The 19,815-nt window shown below is 43.0% G+C and overlaps 2 pseudogenes; one reads left to right on the forward strand and one right to left on the reverse strand.

Moving 5' to 3' along the window:
- LOC134337199 (immunoglobulin lambda-1 light chain-like) overlaps positions 1 to 19,815 on the forward strand; it is a 52,203-nt pseudogene that overhangs the window by 13,454 nt on the left and 18,934 nt on the right.
- On the reverse strand, positions 489 to 18,280 carry LOC134337439 (ubiquitin carboxyl-terminal hydrolase 35-like; annotated as a pseudogene).

Raw genomic sequence — 19,815 nt, forward strand, 5'->3', positions numbered from 1 at the left:
AACACACCTCCTAACTCATCAAATCCTGTACCCCACTGACAAGGCTCAAGTCAGTAGTGTGATGGAATGCTCTCCAGTTGTCTGGATGAAGACAGCTTCAACAGCACTCCAGAAGCTCAAACCAATAAATATTCACAAGCGCCCAGCTATGCCTGTCTTATTGTTGGTTATGTGGATCAGTCCTCAGTCCAAACCTACTCATGCATCCCTCCCCAACTTTTTTCCATTACATTGACAAATGCGTCAATACTATATCCTGATTTCCTGCAGAACTTGTCAATTTCACCATCTTTGCTGTATCTAATTATCTGTTATACCCTGGCAGCAATTCTGGTATAAGAAAGTAATAACTAAAGTCACACACTGATCTACAATTTATGAGACACTGATTTTTTTTTTGCCCTGGAGGCCTCTGTAAAATCATTCTGTAACAAGGAACTAATTCTAAATGCTGCAGTCTCCTCTTTTGTTTTTTCCATGGGAACTGATTAACACTTGCACTGAAAACTCCTTATATTTGTTTGTGTCTGTTTATTTGGAAACTTAACAATCATGTGTTGCTGCTTAGCTTGTGATACCAAATTATCTGCACCAGTAAACTTCATTGAAATATTCGAGTCACTTGAACTACTACACATTTATAGGACCTTGTTAGGTGACAGAGATGTTAGGGATAGATCTGTAAAAGCTTCCTCTTAGAAGGAAACATCACAATAATGACAAAGGTTCCTAGCTATCATCTTCCCACCAAGCCTTCCTTCTATTTTTGCTTCCTTTGGATCTTAAAATTCTCCACAAGGTTCACTGTCTGAGTGTCTCTGTCCATGAGAATCCCTTTACTAGTCTTCTCTTCTTCATGTAGCTTTCCAATAGATAAGTTAGATACCTTGAAGGTCCTGTTGCACACCTCGATTAAACCATAGAGGAGATGAAGCTGCTGAGAGAATGGTGGATCTCTGGCTATGTTCCAGGAAAACAAACAACCATTGAAGTTTCATCATTAATGACTGTGAATCACTCTCCTTGAGTAGCATAACAGCATGCCTGAAGTCAGAAAACATGAAAAGGACCTGAATGACACTCTTCATATGGTAGGTATTGCCAAGATCAGCGAGTTCTATCTTTCCTGAATCAGATCTTGCAGCAAGTCCAGAGTGCCAAGCTTCCAATGTACTGCTTTGTGATATTCACACATTCTGACAGAGCAGATCTTTTGCTTTTCCTCATTTGGAATTGGAAAATCCTTTAGTGCTTGTATGACAGATTCATGTAGGTCAGGGAAGGCTGAAACGCAGGAGATCATGCAGTGCACAAATTCAGATATTTGTTGTCAACAGCATATAGTAGAGTTGGACTCTTCGTTGGAGGGTGATATCAATAATTTGGAAATGTGAGGAACAAGCTCACATGGAATGCTTCTGAGGAATGTTGCAAATTCAAAAGCATATCAAGACTATGAACCATAGAAATGTACAGTACATTTCAGACCACAATGTTGTGCGGATCATGTACCCTTTTCAAGAAACTGCCTTGAATTTCGGCATAGCCCTCTGTCTTTCTAAGCTCCATGTACCTATCTGAGAGTATCTTGAAAGACCCTATTGTATCCACCTCTACCATTGTCACTGGCAGTACATTCCACACACCCACCACTCTCTATATAAAAAACTTGCCTCTGACTTCCCTGTTGTACCTATTTCCAAGCACCTTGCTCCTGAGTGTTAGCCATTTCAGCCCTGGGAAAAGCCCAGCAAGTTATTTCAGCACAGCAGGTGCTCCTGCTCTTACAACTGGGTAAAAGAGCCTTGATAACACCCAATGAATTATTGAAACCGTGACGTCAATCAAAATGCTGAACTTTTTCACAGCAGCCAAACATTTCAGTAAGCTATTTATCAACTTATCAATGTTATTAGCAAAAGGTCATCAAAACCAATCAGTCATATTGATCAAAACTGTCACCAATTCCATATCCATTATGAAATCATCATTAATCAAGTTTTCAGTGATTTCCAATGGCATATACTGAACCTCAGTGGTCAATGCATTTGATGATCCACCAAATACATCCACATCAATCTGGAACTGTGTGTCACACAACAGAATCAGCTCGGCTGCTTGGAACCAGGGGAAGGTGTCTCAGAACCTCTAGGAAGGCATTGGTCCCAGCACTGGGTCGAGCAATGGTGCCAAAACACCAGTCAATCCGATTTTAATGAAGTTGTAAGCATGGATAACCAAGGATTCAGGGAATGTCTAGAGAATGAATAAGATGGAAACAAATAGTCTCCTTGTGACTTCCAATAGTCAACTTGAGAGCAACAGAAAGATAAAAGATTTGTCCAGCTTCCGAAGGTCATACAGGGCCGCAGCAGACATAGGATGGTTGAGGTGTTTCTCAGGAAATTGGATTTTGTCTACCAGTCTGATGTCCAAAAAATTCCCTGCTGAGCCAGAGACTACCAAGGCTCTCACAGAATGCTTATGACCCCAAAATAATAGGGATGGTAAAACAACTCTGGCACACAATGAAGTGGGAGAGAGTCTTGAGACTAACTATTACAGTCCCCACCTCACTGGATGGTCCTTGGAGTTTTCCCAACAGCTCAGAGCAGGTGACTTATTAAGTACATCTGCTATCTCCTCCATTTCCATACACACTTTTCCATTGTCACACTTGATTTGTCCTATTCTCTCAAGTCTTATTCTCTTGTTCTTCACATACTTGTAGAATGCTTTGGGATTTTCCTTAATTCTGGCTGCCAAGGCCTTCTCATGGCCCCTTCTGGCTCTCCCAATTTCTTTCTTCAGCTGCTTCCTGCTCACCTTATAATCTTCCAGGTATCTTTCATTACCTCATTTTTTAAACCTTTCATAAGCTCTGTTTTTCTTCTTGACTAGATTTACAACAGCCTTTGTACACTCCAGTCCTTGTACCCTACCATCCTTTCCCTGTCTCATTGAAATGTGCCTATACAGAACTTCACACAAATATCCCCTGAACATATGCCACATTTCTTCCATATATTTCCCTGAGAACATCTGTTCCCAATTTATGCTTCCAAGTTCCTGCCTGATAGCCTCATATTTCCACTTACTCCAATTAAACGGTTTCTTAACTTGTCTGTTCCTATCCCTCTCCAATGCTATGGTAAATGAGATAGAATTGTGATCACTATCTCCAAAATGCTCTCCCACTGAGAGATCTGACATCTGACCAGGTTCATTTCCCTATACCAGATCAAGTATAGCCTCTCCTCTCGTAGGCATATCTGCATACTGTGTCAAAAAACCTTCTTCAACACACCTAACAAACTCCACCCCATCTAAACCCCTCACTCCAGGGACATGTCAATCGATATTTGAGAAATTTAAACTCCCCATCACGACAACCCTGTTGTTATTACACCTGTCTCCCTATCTGCTCCTCGATGTCCCTGTTACTGTAAAGTTATAGACCACTTCCTGTTCCTAACTTCTACCCACAGAGACTCCATGTCTTCCTCCTATTTTGCAGCCGTGACACTATCTCTGACCAATAGTGCCACACCCCCACCTCTTTTGCCTCCCACCCTGTCCTTTCTGAAACATCTAAAGCCTGGTGCTCAAAGTCACCATTCCTGCCCCTGTACCACCTAAGTCTCTGTTATGGCTACAACACCAGAGCTCCAAGTACTGATCCACGGTTTAAGCTCATCTGCTTTGTTCATAATACTCCATGCTATTAAAATAGACACACCTGAAACCATCGGCCTGTGCACGTCACTTCTCTATGACATGCCTATCCTCCCTCTCGCACTGTCTCCAAGCTTTCTCTATTTGTTAGCCAACTGCCTCTTCCTTTGTCTCTTCAGTTTGGTTCCCACGCTGCAACAATTCCAGTTTAAACTCTCCCCTATAGACTTTGCAAACCTCCCCACCAGGATATTGGTCCCCCTCAGATTCAAGTGCACCCCGTCCTTTTTGTACAGATCACTCCTGCCCCAAAAGGGGTCCCAGTGATCCAGAAATTGGAATCCCTGTCCCCTGCACCAGCCCCTGAGCCGCGCATTTACCCTCCACCTCACTCTATTCCTATTCTCATTGTCATGTTGCACAGTCAGTAATTCTGAGATGATGACCTTTGTGGTCCTGCCTCTCAACTTCCTTCCTAGTTCCCTGTAGCCTGCTTTCAGGACCTCCTCCCTTTTCCTGCCTACGTCATTGGTACCAATATGTACCACAACCTCTGACTGTTCACCTTCTCACTTCAGGATATCGTGGACGCGATCAGAAACGTCCTGGACCCTGGCACTTGGAAGGCAAACTATCATCCAAGTTTCTTTCTTGCGTCCACAGAGTCACCTGTCTGACCTCCTAATTATAGAGTCCCCTGTCACTGCTGCCATCCTCTTCCTTTCCCTACCCTTCTGAGCCACAGTACCAGACTCTGTGCCGAGGGTGCAGACCCTGTTGCTTCCCTCAGGTAGGCCGTCACCCCCAACAGTACTCAAGCAGGAGTACTTATTGTTAAGGGTTACTGACACAGGGGTGCTCTCTAGCCTCTGACTCCTGCCCTTCCCTCTCCCAACTGTTACCCACTTATCTGTCTGCCCAGGCCTGCTGTGACTAGCTGCCTCTATCACCTTCTCACTCTCCCTGACCAGACAAAAGTCATTGAACTGCATCTCCAGTTCCCTAACATGGCCCTTAAGGAGCTGCAACTCGACCACCTGGCACAGATGTAGCCATTCTGGAGGCCGGGAGTCTCCCGGACTTCCCACATCTGACACCGAGCACACAACACCAGCCTCACACACTGTCTCCAAAATGCTCTCCCACTGAGAGTTCTGACACCTGATGTGGTTCATTTCCCAATACCAGATCAAGCACAGCCACTACTCTTGTAGGGTTATCTGCATATTGTGTCAAGAAACCTTCTTGAACACACCTAACAAACTCCACCCTGTCTAAATCCCTCACTCTAGGGACGTGCCAATCGATATTTGGGAAATTAAAATCTTCCACCATCACAACCCCGTTATTAATACACCTTTCCAGAATCTGTCTCCCTATCTGCCCCTCAACATTCCTGTCACTATTGGGTGGTCTATAAAAAACACCCAATGGAGTTATTGACCCCTTCCTGTTCCTGACTTCCACCCACAGAGACTCCATAGACAATCCCTCCATGCTTTTCTCCTTTTCTGCAACCGTGACACTATCTCTGATCAACAGTGCCACAACCCCCACCTCTTTTGCCTCCCTCCCTGTCCTTCCTGAAACATCTAAAGCCTGGCACTCGAAGTAACCATTCCTGCCCCTGAGCCATCCAAGCCTCTGTAATGGCCAGAACATCATAGCTCCAAGTACTGATCCACGATCTAAGTACATCACTTTATTCCTAATACTCCTTGCATTAAGAGAGACACGTTTCAAACCAATGGTATGAACGCATCCAGGCTTTCTCTATTTGGGAGCCAACTGCCTCTTCCACCGTCTCTTCAGTTTGGTTCCCACCCCCTAGTAATCCTAGTTTAAACTCTCTCCAGTAGCCTTAGCAAACCTACCCACCAGGATATTGGTCCCCCTGGGATTCAAGTGTAAACCGTCCTTTTTGTACAGGTTATTCCTGCCCCAAAAGAGGTCCCAATGATCCAGAAATCTGAATACCTGCCCCCTGCTCCAATTCCTCAACCACAAATTTATCATCCACCTCACTCTATTCCTATACTGACTGTCACATGGCACAGGTAGTAACCCTGAGATGACTACCTTTGAGGTCCTGCTTCTCAACTTCCTTCCTAACTCCCTTAGTCTGCTTTCAGGATCTCCTCCCTTTTCCTATGTCATTGGTACCATACCAATATGTACCACAACCTCTGACTGTTCATCTTCCCACTTCAGGATATCATGGATACTATCAGAAACATCCCAGACCCTGGCACCTGGGAGGCAAACTACCATCCGTGTTTCTTTCCTGCGTCCACAGAATCACCTGTCTGACCCCTTAACTATGGAGTCCACTATCACTGCTGCCATCCTCTTCCTTTCCCTACCTTTCTTGCCACAGGGCCAGAGTCCCCCAGGTAGACCAGCCGCCCCACAGTACTCAAGCAGGAGTACTTATTGTTGAGGGGTACAGCCACAGGGGTACTCTCTGGAATCTGACTCCTGCTCTTCCCTCTCCTGACTGTTAGCCACTTATCTGTCTCCCCAGGCCCCGTTGTGACTACCTGCCTATAGCTCCTCTCTATCACCTCCTCACTCTCCCTGACCAGATGATGGTCATCGAGCTGCATCTCCATTTCCATAATATGGTCCCTAAGGAGCTGCAGTTTGAAGCACCTGGCGCAGATGTGGTGGTCCGGGAGGCTGGAAGTCTCCTGGACCTCCCACATCTGACACCCAGCACCGAACACCGGTCTCAGACACATACTTCTTGTCTGTAATCTGCACAGATAACCTACCTCGCCTCAACCTATTATCACCGAAGCCCCATTGAGCCAAAGCCTTCCTACGCTGTCTCCCTCTCCTCCGACACCCTCTCAAAAAACCTGTCTCCTTTTAAACTCTTCTCGCTGTTCTGCATGTGCTTGTGCAGTCATGCCCTGATCATCACATCACACCTTTCTTCTTCCAGAAATATGGTTGTCAATTCTCATGGCCGTGTCCATAAATTCCTCCAAATACTCAAACTCATCTCTGGTTGCAAGAACATCTTAGTGCTGGTCATTTAATCCCTGTCTGAACAGAGCAATCAAATTCTCATTGTCCCAACCATTCTCTGCCACTAGGATACGGAAATCAATGGAATAGTCGTCCACGGATCGCACACCCTGATGCAGCTGGAGAAGTCAGCTGGGTGTCTCCAAGCCCCCGGCATGTTGATAAAATGCACCCGCACCCCACTCTTAGAAAGAAATTTGTATCAGAACACACAGTAGCATCTTCCTGCCATAAAGCTATTGCCCATGAAAGAGCCTGGCCAAGAGGAGGGAAACTATCTCGGCCACCTTACTCCTGTCTGAGAGAACCTTTCAGGTTGTAATTCAAAGACAAGGGAGCATTAATTAAAGAACCCATGGTAAGAATCAGGGTCCCTATAGTATTGCTCCAGAGCCAGCAGATTAATTGACTCTCCATGGGAGTTCTGGAGACACGTAGCAGGACACACAGTGAATGCACAAAACCAGAGTCCTTCTAAAATGAAGATACAGATATTTTCCGAAGAAGCTGCTCATGCCATCCAACTGCCGATCCTTGGCAGGCCAGTGCCGTGCAAAGTTAATCAATCTCTGCTAGGTTCATCTCACACACCTGTCTACTAATTCTATTTATTTTTGTTTACTTAGACATACCGCATGGAAATGGCCCTCCCAGACCTTCGCACCGCACCTCCCAGCAACCACTGATTTAAACCTAACCTGAATTAACTATAAAAAAAATCATCTACAGTCTCAGCAGGAAATGAGCCGTTATTTTAAGGCAAGGGGCTGGCCCGAACTTGGCCAAGACGTTACTATCTGCCTTTTATATGACAATACCCAAATATCATAGTTTCTGTTCTACCCTTCATTACTTGAAGAATCGATCAGGCACTAGCAGTTTAAAGGGACATTATCTTTGATGCTCTCCTTGAATTGTCACATTCAGAACAAGAATTGCTTCAGAAATTCTGTCATGTTGGTTGTCTGAGTAACTTTCCTCTCAGGTTTATTCACTGAAGTTGGAAGGAAATGTTAATCAGAGCTGATGGGTTTAATTGGGTGGTGGTGAGTTCACTCCCATTACATTTTCTGAGCCTGTTTCCCTTTCTATTGCAATCAAAAGAACAGAGAAATGAAGCGATGCTGTGTTTTCTCCATGCCGAGACCTCATCAGTGTTGGGTTTGGCTGGTGCTGCTCCCAGAACCCCTGCTGTGCTCATCATTCAACTGGAGTAGATGCCCTGGCTTGACAGTGAAGGAGGTTCAGGGATATGCTGGGCTGTGAGGTTACAGCTTATGGTGGTGGACAATTCTGCTGATGCTGATAGTCCAGAGAGCCTCAGAGATGCCCCGTACTGAGCTGTCAGCTGTTCTGGATTTATTCTCTGTAACATGTCTGTTATGCCATACAACATCATACAATAGAGAGAGTCCTCGATGTAGACAAGGGATTTGTCCCCATAAGGATGCAATGTTGAGGCTTTATAAAGCACTGGTAAGGCCTCACTTGGAGTATTGTAAGCAGTTTTGGGGGCCCTTAGCTAAGAAAGGATGTGCTGAAACTAAAGAGGGTTCGACAAAGGTTCATGAAAGTGATTCTGGGAATGAAAAATGTGTTATTGGAAGAGTGTTTGATGGCTCTGGGCCTGTACTCACAGGAATTCAAAAGAATGAGCGTTGTCCTCATTGAAACCTATCAGATGTTGAAAGGGTTTAATAGAGTGGATGAGGAGAGGATGTTTCCCATGATGGAGGGCCTATGACCAAGGGACACATCCTCAGAATAGAGGAGCATTCTGTTAGAATGCACATGAGGAGGAACTTGTAGCTAGAGAGTGGTGAATCTATGGAATTTGTTGCCACAGGTGGCTGTAGAGGCCAAGTCATTGGGTATATTTTGAGGGAGAGATTCATAGATTCTTGTATAGTCAGGGAATGACGGGATATGAGAGAATGCAGGAGATTGGGGCTGAGAGGGATAATGGATCAGCCATGACAAAATGGCAGAGCAGACTTAATGGGCCAAATGACCTAAATCAGTTCCTATATCTATAGTCTTATAATATCTAAACCTTAAGTACTCTCCACTGACTGGTTTGATAACAGTCCCAATAACTCAAAAGAAGCTCAGTGTCATCCTGGACACAGTAGCCCTCTTGATCACACTTCCCGGAATAACTCCTCGAGACATTCACTCATTCCACTACTGTCCACAGTGGCTGCAGGGTGGAAAATCTCAAGTTATATACTCAGCTCCTCCGACTGTACCTCCCAAACAGTGGCCAAGGTCACCAGGAAGGACAAGTGCAGGGGATGTAGAAGATTACCAGCTCCTCAGGCCCCCTCTGAAACTGGCATCCTGGCCTGAATGTATCACCAGTCTTTCAATTGACCTGCTGGAAAACCCTCCCCAACGTCACTGTGAGAGCACCTTCCTCAGAAGGTTGGCAGTGAGTCCAGTCCATGAGGGATGGGTAATTGATATTGGCCTTGGCAGTGATGCCCAAATCCCAGGAATGCATTTTAAATATTCAAGAAATCTGCATAGAGCAGATGATAATTTACTGAATCATATTTTCAATTGTTCACAGATTTTCTGTCCTAAAGCTTTGATCTTCTCATACTGAAAATTTGATGATTTTTTTCTCAGAATATAAATATTGAGAATGGAGGGAGCTACGAGAGAATTAATAGACTTGAAAATGGGGGAAACTTTCAAGGTCAGATGTCTAGTTCCTGGTGAGACATGCAAATACAAAATCACATGCAAAGCCTCCAGCCTAGAAGATTGCATCTGGTTGTCCCAACGTGGCCACTCCTGCATTGGTGAGACAAGGAACAAACTGGGTGACCCCTTTGCTGAGCATGTGTGTTCTGTCTGCCATGACTATCTGCAACACCCAGTTGTTATCCATTTAATTTTCAAGCCTGTTCCTACACTGACATGTCTGTGCTCTGCCTTGTCCTCTTCCATGGTGAAGCTAAACACAAACTAGAGATTCATCTCCTTCTATGCCACATGGGTAGACTACAGCCTAATGGCTTGAGAACTGAATTCTGTAATTTCTAGTCAACTGTTCCTCCTCTCTTCCTTTTTTTTCTCTCCAGGTCTACCCATTTTTCCTGAACTCTCCCTAACTTCTAACACTCATTTTTTGCCCCTCACTCTACCTACAACATCTGCCCATGACCCATACTCTTGTTCCACTACGTCTCCCCTCCCTCACCATTCCCATCTGCCCTCCCAGCTTCCTCACTTGATTCCATTACCCAACTTCTAATCCTATCAGATTCCATCATCTTCAGACCTTGTTTCTTCCAGCTATCACCTCCAAGCTTTGCCATCATTTCCCACTTCCCTTTCTCCATCTATCTGTCACCTGCCACCCTTCACATCGAGCCTCTTTTCACTTGCCACTTCCAGTTCCATCCCTTCCCTTCACCATTTTATACTGGATATCTGCCATCTTGTCATTCGGTCATTCACACTGATCCTTTCTCCAATGTGGACACTACCCAATGCATCTACAGTCCATTTCCCTCTATGGATGCTGCCTTACCTGCTGAATTCCCCAACATCTTGCTTTTTTAAAATTTGTTTTTCTGCTCAGGACAAGACAACCCACTCATCCCAGAAATTTACCTCCAGCTTACTCCATGCTTGCCAATCCAGTGCCCCATGCAGTGTCCTTCCTTCCTTGTGTCGGACAGACTTTCCCTTCCAGATCTCCAGAAATCTTTTTGTAGTGGATACAACCAAACATTTCACTCACTTTCCTTGACAATGGGCAGAGGTCTCAATCAACCACCCAGATATAATGAGCAGGTATCTCAGAGGGGAACATGCTCACCTACAGTGCAACATTCACAAATTGCTGGAGGAACTCGGCACGTCAGGCAGTGTCTAAGGAAATGAAAGAAAAGTCAACAATTGTTACTGGTACTTTGGAACCTGTATCTAGTTTGAGTCAATCCTGTGAAATATGGTCCAGCCACTTCATCACATCCACATTTGTTATATAATTCGGTGGAGTATCATTGTCCACCTGGGGGTTCTTGGTCTTGGTCATGAACAATAGGACAAACTCCATTCATTATTCCTCCATTCAGAACAAAACCCACCAAATTGACTGAGGGACTTCGCTTGACTCTGTCTGCCAACAAGATACTGCCACAGATTCTGCGCTGCATTTAATACAGAAATCTCCCCAAGATCTGATATCAAAATCCTTCACTATAATAATGTCAAACATTGGCTGTAGACTATGATTCCTATTGATTGAAAGGTGGACTTGTTCAATTCAGACTGGATAATACTTCCGCAATAGATACCATTTTATTCACTCAAATTCAATGCTGGTGGATTCAATAACACAGATGAGCCACACAATAAAAATACCCCACCACTTCTTTAGATCAACAAGTGCCTTTGCCTCACTTTAAGCTTTGTGGTCTGTGCCGAAGTCCCTTGGCTGACACATCACACACTGATCCTTTCTCCAATGTGGCAGTCATCCAGACTTCAACATTTTGAGAGGCTGGTCATGGCACTCAATGACTTCATCATCCCAGTCAACCTCAGCCCACTGCAATTCGTCCATGGTGGACATCATCTCCCTGACTCTACAGCCATCTCTGCAGCATCTGGACAGTAAAGACACCTACGTTAGTCTATTGTTTATTGACTACAGCCCCGGATTCAATATTGTCATCCCAGGCAAATTCATCTCAAAGCTCCAAGTCCTTGGAGTTAAGACCTCCTTTTGCAACAGGAAGTTTGACTTGCTGACCAAGAGATCCCAATCAGTAAGGCTAGGCAGCACTACCACTGCCAAGAGTATTTTCCACACTGGTGCACCACAAGATTTTGTCGTCAGCCACTACTCTACTTCCTGAACAGTCAAAGTTCAAAGTTCAAAGTAAATTATTTATCAAAATATATATGCCATATTCAACCTGGAGATGATATTCATCTGAAGTCAATACTGTGCAGCCCAACTTTGCTCTAACATCATCTACAAGTTTTGCAGATGGTACCAGATTGGTGGGCCATAACTCAAAAAACAATGAGTCATAATACAGGAAAAAGTCAGAGAGCTCAGTAACATGGTGTCATGAGAACAACATTGCCCTCAATGTCAACCAAGCAATTGATCTGGTCAGTTACTTCAGAAATTGACTAGATCATTGGCATATGATCATGTCCATATCAATGTTACTGGGACAGTTGTGCATACATCACAGCACATCAAGAAAATCATCCTCTTCTCCATGGACCCTATCTATATTTCTTGATATCTCATTAAAGCAAGCAGCATAATCAAAGACCCTTTTCACCCTGGACATTATCTCTTAACTCCTTTCTCATCAGGCTAATCAGAAAAAGTTTGAAAGCATGTACCAGCAGGCTCAAGAATATCTTCTACCTGCTGTTATAAGACTATTGAATGATTCTCTAGTACGATAAGATAGATTCTTGACCTTGCAGTCCACCTCATTCTGATCTTGCACTGACCAACTATCTGCACTGCATTTTCTCTACGGTTGCTACAGTTTACTGTGCATTCCGTTATTGTATCTCCTTGTACTACTTCAATGTGCTGCATAATGGTACCTCAGTGCAGGTGACAATAGTAAACCAATTCCAGTTCAGAATCCAAATCAGGAAGTGGTTGAACTTTTGATCTCATGATGTGGGGGAAAGAAGGTGTCTGATCTTTTAAACCTGTCTCCATCCGCTTTTGCATACAATCCAATCTGAAAGAATCTGCCTCTTATGAATAATATCTATAATTGAATTAAACTGTGATTCAGTAAATGTACGAATGAGTGTACATAGACTACACAATTAAAAAAAAATAATTTCTGGAATCTGGGCGTTACTGGCTGGCCCAGTATCGATTGTTCATCCTCTGAACGATGGTGGTGAACTGTATAGTTACACTGCTGCTGAACAGGGGAAGGTATTCTGACAGTAACGTCAAAGAGAATGTTCCTGTACTTCGGTGGTGGACCAGCAATACATTTGCAGGTCTTGATAGTTTGCAAGTTGGACGAGAGCCTGCAGGTGGTGGTGCTTGCCTGCATCTGCTGCACTTATCTCTCTAGGCCAGTGACTCCCAATGAGGGCAGTTATGTGTCCTAAGAGGGCATTAGGAGAAATAGAGTTAATTCCGGATGTATTCAAGATTCTTGGGAGTGGGGGTGGCGGGGGGGGGGGGCCGGGTCAGGCGATAAGCGGCACCCTTACAATGGCACTATAATTATGAGACCTTATGTGATTGGTCAATTGCCCTAACTTGTATAGTTGCTTGCTAACACTACCTCTATCCTGACTACTATTCAGATTCCAATCTGATTCCTTGTTACGTAATTTTTCACTTTTCTGATCATCTTCATCTTCACCTTGTCGGTCCTTTGTGTGCCACTACCATCATTCTATCCATGCCAACTCTCTGCCATCATCAATATTCAAGAGGCATTCCCAGTTTGTGTCAATTTTTTTAAATTTTAATTTAGCCCCATCATTGGTGGATAAATATACTCCGCACTATCTCCACAAGTCTGAAGGTGGTGAAGCCCTGAATTCTCATCCTGCTAAGAAACAGAAACTACAGAAAGTGCAACAATACAATGTTACAAACCTGCAGTATGGTTTAATTCCATTCCCATAAGATCACCAATGCCTCATGTATCTATTTGTTATATTGTACTATCTAATGAAGCCATGAAACCAACTAGTTTGCAGGAACACTTCCATAAAAGACACCATGAAAAAGCTAATTATGGTATTACTCAGGTCCATAATATGAAAGAAGCATTTGACTTGAGTTATTTTTCAAGAAATTTAAAGATGACCTTGATAGTGGTCTTGTGGCTTCATATAACATTTCTAAAATGATAGCAAAATGTGGAAAATCTCATACTATTAGTGAAAATTTAATTATGCCTGCTGTATCAGAAGTGCTCACCACTGTTCTCTAAATAGATACCAGTACTTTAAAATCAATTCCTCTCAGTAATAATTCTGTAGCTAGTTGTACTGACAAAATGAGTGAAGACATTGATTAACAACAATGCACAGAGCTACAAAAAAATGAATTTGGGATACAACTGGATGATTCAACTGTGCAAAGCAAAGAGGCATTGCTAATGGCCCATGCACAGTTTATCAAAATGGAAAAGATTATGAAGAGATTCTCTTTTGTAAAAAGATAAAAACAAATAACAACAGAGAATCAATCTAAGATGACAGCAAAATGTATATTGAGGAGAAAAGTATTCCAATTAGGACCATAATTTCTTATGCATCAGATGGAGCACCATATATGACAGCTGGCAGTCAAAAGGCTGCTGCTTAAAATGTTTCTTCAAATTTTTTGACACTGTGGTTGAATTTTTGCTCAAAGTTGACAAGAACTTGTGAAAAAAATTAAACTTCTAAATGGCGATGTGGCATACCTAGCCGATCTGTACGATGAAATGAGCATTGTTAATATGAAACTGCAAACTGCAGCGTGAGAATTTTAATTTAATCCAGGCAAAAAGTACTGAGATACTTTTATCAGAAAATTGGAAATATACATGTGAGCAAAACACTGGGAGAAGAATGTTTTCACAATTTCCCTGCATGGAGAGTATGGCACTCTCTTTCACAGACTATGATTTGAAAGAGTACTGCTTATACCTGTAGTCATTGATGAAGGATTTTCAGAATCCATTCAGGGACTTGAACAATCTGTAACTTCCAGACTGGGTCATTAACCCGTTTCTTTGCAAATTGGAAGAACAGGAAGAGAGCTTGCAAGAAGAAATTATCAAAATTCAGAATGATGAATAAGCAAAAATGCTTTTCAAAAATGTCAGCTTTTGTGATATGTAGCTACACTGTCATATGAAGTTCCCTGGTCTTTGAAGAAGAGCGGAACTACCCTTCATTGCACTTCCATCCTCCTACCTTGTTGAAAGTGGTTTCAGTGCAGTGAACCACATACTCACAAAGAAAAACTAAAACTGCTTGGACGTTGTTACATGTGGGGATGTAAATCTTTTGCTCTCACAACTTGAAACAGATATTTCAGCTCTTGCTAAAAACCATCAAGCTCAAGGATCACATTGATATCAAAGCTGCTATAGAGTGTAAAGTTACTGTGTAAGCTATGTTTGAAGACAAATAAAAATTCAAAGCAGAATTGATTTTCTCATGACAGTATATGATAGACATGTTTTTACATTATGGGGGTGCCAGGAAGTACATTGTGCTTTACAGCAGTGTTGGCAAGTGAGAAGATGCTTTAAGGGGGGCGTTGGGCTAAAAGATTGCAAAACACTGCTCTAGAGTCTAGGTTGTCTAGGAGGTGGTTGAGAGTTGAGTGAATAACTGAAGTACACCTTGTAGATTTTCCACACTGCTGCTACTATGGGAAGAGGTGGAGGGAATAAATATTTCAGTAAATTTTGGAGGTACTAGTCACAAAGGCTGCTGCATAAAGGGTGATGCAAAGATTCTTGAGAATCATTGGGATTGCACTCATCCAAGTAAGCGGAGAATATTCCATCAAACCTCTAACTACGGAATGTGAAAAAATGTAAATATCTGTGTGATGCCAAGATGTGAGTCCATCACTACAGAATATCCAGCCTTTGAGCCAATCCTGGGACAGTGGCATTTATTTCAATAGTCCACATGATTTTCCAGTCAACGTGAACTCTTGGGATATTCATGGTGGAGGATTTAGCAATGTTAATGTCATTGAATGTCAACCCTAGGGAGTAAGATTTTCTGTCCTTGGAGATAGTCAATGCCTGACTCTATGGGTGCAAATATCACTTGTCACATATCAGCCCATGGCTGAATGTTATCGACATCTGATGGCATACAGGCTGGGACTGAAGCATTAGCTGAGGGGTTACAAGTGGAACTGAACATTCTGCAAATGTCTGTGAACACTCCACTGCTGACTTTATGATGGGAGGAAGGTCACTGATGAAGCAGTTGGGATGAGTATACTTCCCAGAGGAAATTCTGCAATGATTATAAACACAAGAGATGCTGCAGCTGTTGGAAATCCATCATCCTGCAGAGATGTCCTGGTTCTGGGTTCTTTGACATTACATTGTGCAAATCATGGCTCCAGCAACAGACAGGAGCAGCAGAGACAAAATGGCAATTTCAAACTCACCAGCCTGGGTGTGTCTTGTCCGAAAATACTCTTTAGAGGTGGGGGCACAGTGGTGTACCAGCAGGGGAGAGGAGCCCTTGGTGTCTTGAGCATTGAATCCAGACACAGTGAAGTCTCATAACATCAAGAGAAATATGGACATGGAGACCTCCTCCTGATTACAATCTCCTGACTTCCCTCCACGGATGAATCGATGTTCCCCATGTTGAGCAACACAGAGTAAGTACTAATAGAAGCAAGAACACAATGTTTACTGGGACTTCTATGGTGGTCACCAAGAGTGGTTGGGTTGCACCAACACAGACTGAGTTGGCCAAGTCCTGAAGGACAGAGCTTCAAGTGAGAGCCTGCAGCAGACAATGAATGAGCAACAGCAGAGAGAAACATACTTGACCTCAACCTCACCAATCCACATACGGAAGATTCTTCTGTCAATGATCGTAGTGGTTGATGTGATCAATAGGTTGTTGTAAAGCAGATAGCTGTGAACAGAAGCCATATACTGCAACTCTCTTCATTTCTATAATGGGGGTGAACTGACCATCACACAGTTAAAGAATCAACCTCACTAACATCTTCTTCCCCTAGAATTCAGTGAAGAAATCTGGTGAGTGGAGTTAATCTGACAAAAAACATGGCACAATCTCTGAAGGAGTTCTTGTTCTCACTGCCATAACTCAAGGGGAGTACCAGAGATAATGTTCCTTTAAAGGTCAAGTGCTTCACAGATACTTAAAATAATATCAGGTAGAACAGAAACTGTGATATTTGACAGAAATGGCAAATGTAAGCATTCTGGGCTGTCCCTCTGCTTAAAATAACAGCTCATATCCTGCTGTGGCCACAGATATTTGCTATTTTTATACCCAGGCAGCTGCTGTTCTAAACTGCACCAAAGCTGTTTTTTTATTGCATGGCAATTATTATTTATGAAATTGTTTGTTAAAATGGGTTGTTTCTTCCACATTAACAATAATAGCCAATTTCCCATGGAATATTTTCTCACTGTGTTACATTCCAGACCTCCTCCATTCCCAGTGTAAACTGCTGCAGGACAAACTCACAGCAGCCTTGCCTCACCCAGTCAAACTTTTTATATTGAAATGAGTGCAGCTGGCTTTCAAAGTAGTATTTTCATTCCAAGGATCAGAAAATCTTGATTAAATTTTATCAATGACCACAATTTTGGGTCTTAATATTCCACAGTCCGTTGATAACAAGTTGGAATATTATTGTCAGATTGTATTAGTGTATTAGTACTATTGAAATATCAGATTCTATAGAGTGAAACAGGATAATTTATGGTTGAAACACTAGAAACAAACAGTAATATTGTCTAAGCAATAACTGAAGTGTTTACTTATATTTACAGTAAGTTTTCATGTTAAACATTTTGTGGCAGTTTTTTTTATAAGGGAATGTTTCAAAATCAGAATCATATTTAATATCACTGGCATACCTCGTGAAATTGAGTGTTTTGCAGCAATGCTACGTTACATTCCATAATAATTTAATAAATGATAAATTTCAATAAGGGGCACATATGTTTTCTCACCTGCTATGGGTGGTGTGTATGTGTATTTCTCCCTCAATCTTGGGTCATCTACCAGAGGCCTGGGGGCTTGAAGGTTCGGCACAATATCCTTGCCGTCCCTAGTCGTGCACTCTTCTGGACAGACATATCAAATGTTGTTCTTGGGATTGGTTGGAGCCAATCTTCCAGTCCAGGTGTAACAGCTCCAAGTGCACCTATCACCAGTGGAATTACTCTGGCTTTAACCTTCTAATTTCTTTGTATCTGTTCTTTCAAGCTCTGGTATTTCTCCCCCTTCTCATATTCTTTCTTCCTGATGGTACCGTCATTCGGGAGTGCCACATCTATTAGCATTGCTTTCTTCTGTTCCTTGTCCTGTGTTACTATGTCTGGTTGTTTGGCCAATACCTGCTTATCAGTCTATATTTGGAAGTCCCACAGGATCTTAGCTCTGTCATTCTCCATTATCTTCTCAGGTGTTCCTCATTTGATCTTGCGGGTGTCCAATCTATTCTCAGTGCAGATGTTCCTGTACACAATTCCTGCAACTTGACTGTGTATGTTGTCCCTGTCTGTATCTTACACTCTGCTACTATGTGCTGGATGGTTTCAGTGGATTCCTTCCACAGTCTGCATCTTGAGTCTTGTTTGCTTTAATCGACCCCTGCTTCTATTGCTCTTGTGTTCAGTGTCTGTTCTTGTGTAGACATGAGCAGCACCTCTGTGCTGTTCCTCAGACCTGCCATTTCCAGCCATCGGTAGGACTTTCTTATGTCAGCCACCTCTGATATCTGGAGATAGTACATCCTGTGCAGCGACTTGCCCTGTTGTGGCCTCTGGTACTCTGACTTTGCTTCACCCACTTCCATTCCCATGTCTCAGCCTGCTGCTTGAGGTATTCTCTAAGCAGGTCATCCTTAAGGGCCATCTTCCTGACGTACTCACGGACATTTCACATTTCTTCCAGGACTATGGCCCTGACACTTCCAAAATCTCATCCTCCTTTATTCCAGCAGGTGTGCAGTCGCTCAATATTGGACCTTGGGTGAAAGCCTCCATGTGTTGTTAGTAGTTTCTGGGTCTTGATGTCAACAGCTTCCAGTTTGTTCCTTGGCCAGCACATTATTGCAGCTGGGTATCCGATGACTGGCAGGGCGAATGTGTTGATGACTCTGATCGTGTTCTTCCCAATCAGCTGGCTCTTTAGAATCTGTCTCACTCTTTGGAGGTATCTGGATGTTGCAGCTATTTTTGTGTCCTCATTGTCACTTCCATGTGTCTGCAGGATATCCAGGTATTTGTAGCTGTTCTGAACATCTGGTCTGTCGCCTTCAAGTAACTCAATTCCTTCAGTATTGATGAGTTTCCGTCTTTTCACCACCATTCCGCTACACTTTTCCAGTTCAAATGACAGCCCAATGTCTCTGCTGTACACCCTTGTCAGGTGGATTAGTAAGTCAATGTCTCTTTCATTCCTGGCATACTGCTTGAGGTCATCCATCTACAGGTGGAGGCTGACGGTCACTCCACTCTTCAACCTGGTCCCATATCTACGCAGAATGCTCAAACTCCCAGGCCTCAAGACTGAGGGAAATATACACAAATACACCACCCATTAGGGGACAGAAAGAATTATTAAAATTAAATTAAACAAGAAGTGAAAAAGAGAAGGAAAAATACTGTTGCAGTATTCATGGATTCATTGTCCATTCAAAAATATGATGGCAGAGGAGAAGAAGCTGTTCCTGAAACATTGGGTGTGTGTCTTCAGGCTCCTGCACTTCCTCCTTGATGGCAGCATTAGGTAGAGGGCATGTCCTGAATGATGTGACCTTAATGTTGGATACTGTCTGTTTGAGTCATCGCCTTTTGAATGAAACTGCACACACTTTCTAATGCTGATCCCTCAATGAGGACTGATGTGTGTTCCTTCAACTTCCCCTTCCTGAAGACAACAACCAGTTCATTGTTCCTATTGATGTTAAGTGCAAGGTTGTTGTTGCAATACAATTCAACCAGCTGATCTATCTCACTCCTGTACACCTCCTCATCACCAGCATTTGTTTTGTCACCATCAATGTTTTGGACAGTTTATCTCATGAGGAACTACTAATAATGTCCTACCTTGCACGTTATTGTCCTCAGATTTTAAATGATTTTATTTTACCAAAGAGAGAGTCACAAGGGAATGGTGTTGGATCAGTCAGTGATAATAAACCTGATTCTGATTCTGACTTAGCTGTGTTAATTAGAGCCCAAATTATTGCTTTAATTGTCTTTTTCTAATGTTATTTTGCTTACACTTGCTTTCATTTTGTATAATCACAAGGAATCTAAAAAGAGTCATACCCCATAAGGCAGCCGGGCCAGACAACATCCCAGGCTGAGGACTCAGGAAGTGCACACACCA

Source organism: Mobula hypostoma, chromosome 24, assembly GCF_963921235.1.
Source record: "Mobula hypostoma chromosome 24, sMobHyp1.1, whole genome shotgun sequence".
In the NCBI taxonomy this organism is placed as follows: domain Eukaryota; kingdom Metazoa; phylum Chordata; class Chondrichthyes; order Myliobatiformes; family Myliobatidae; genus Mobula; species Mobula hypostoma.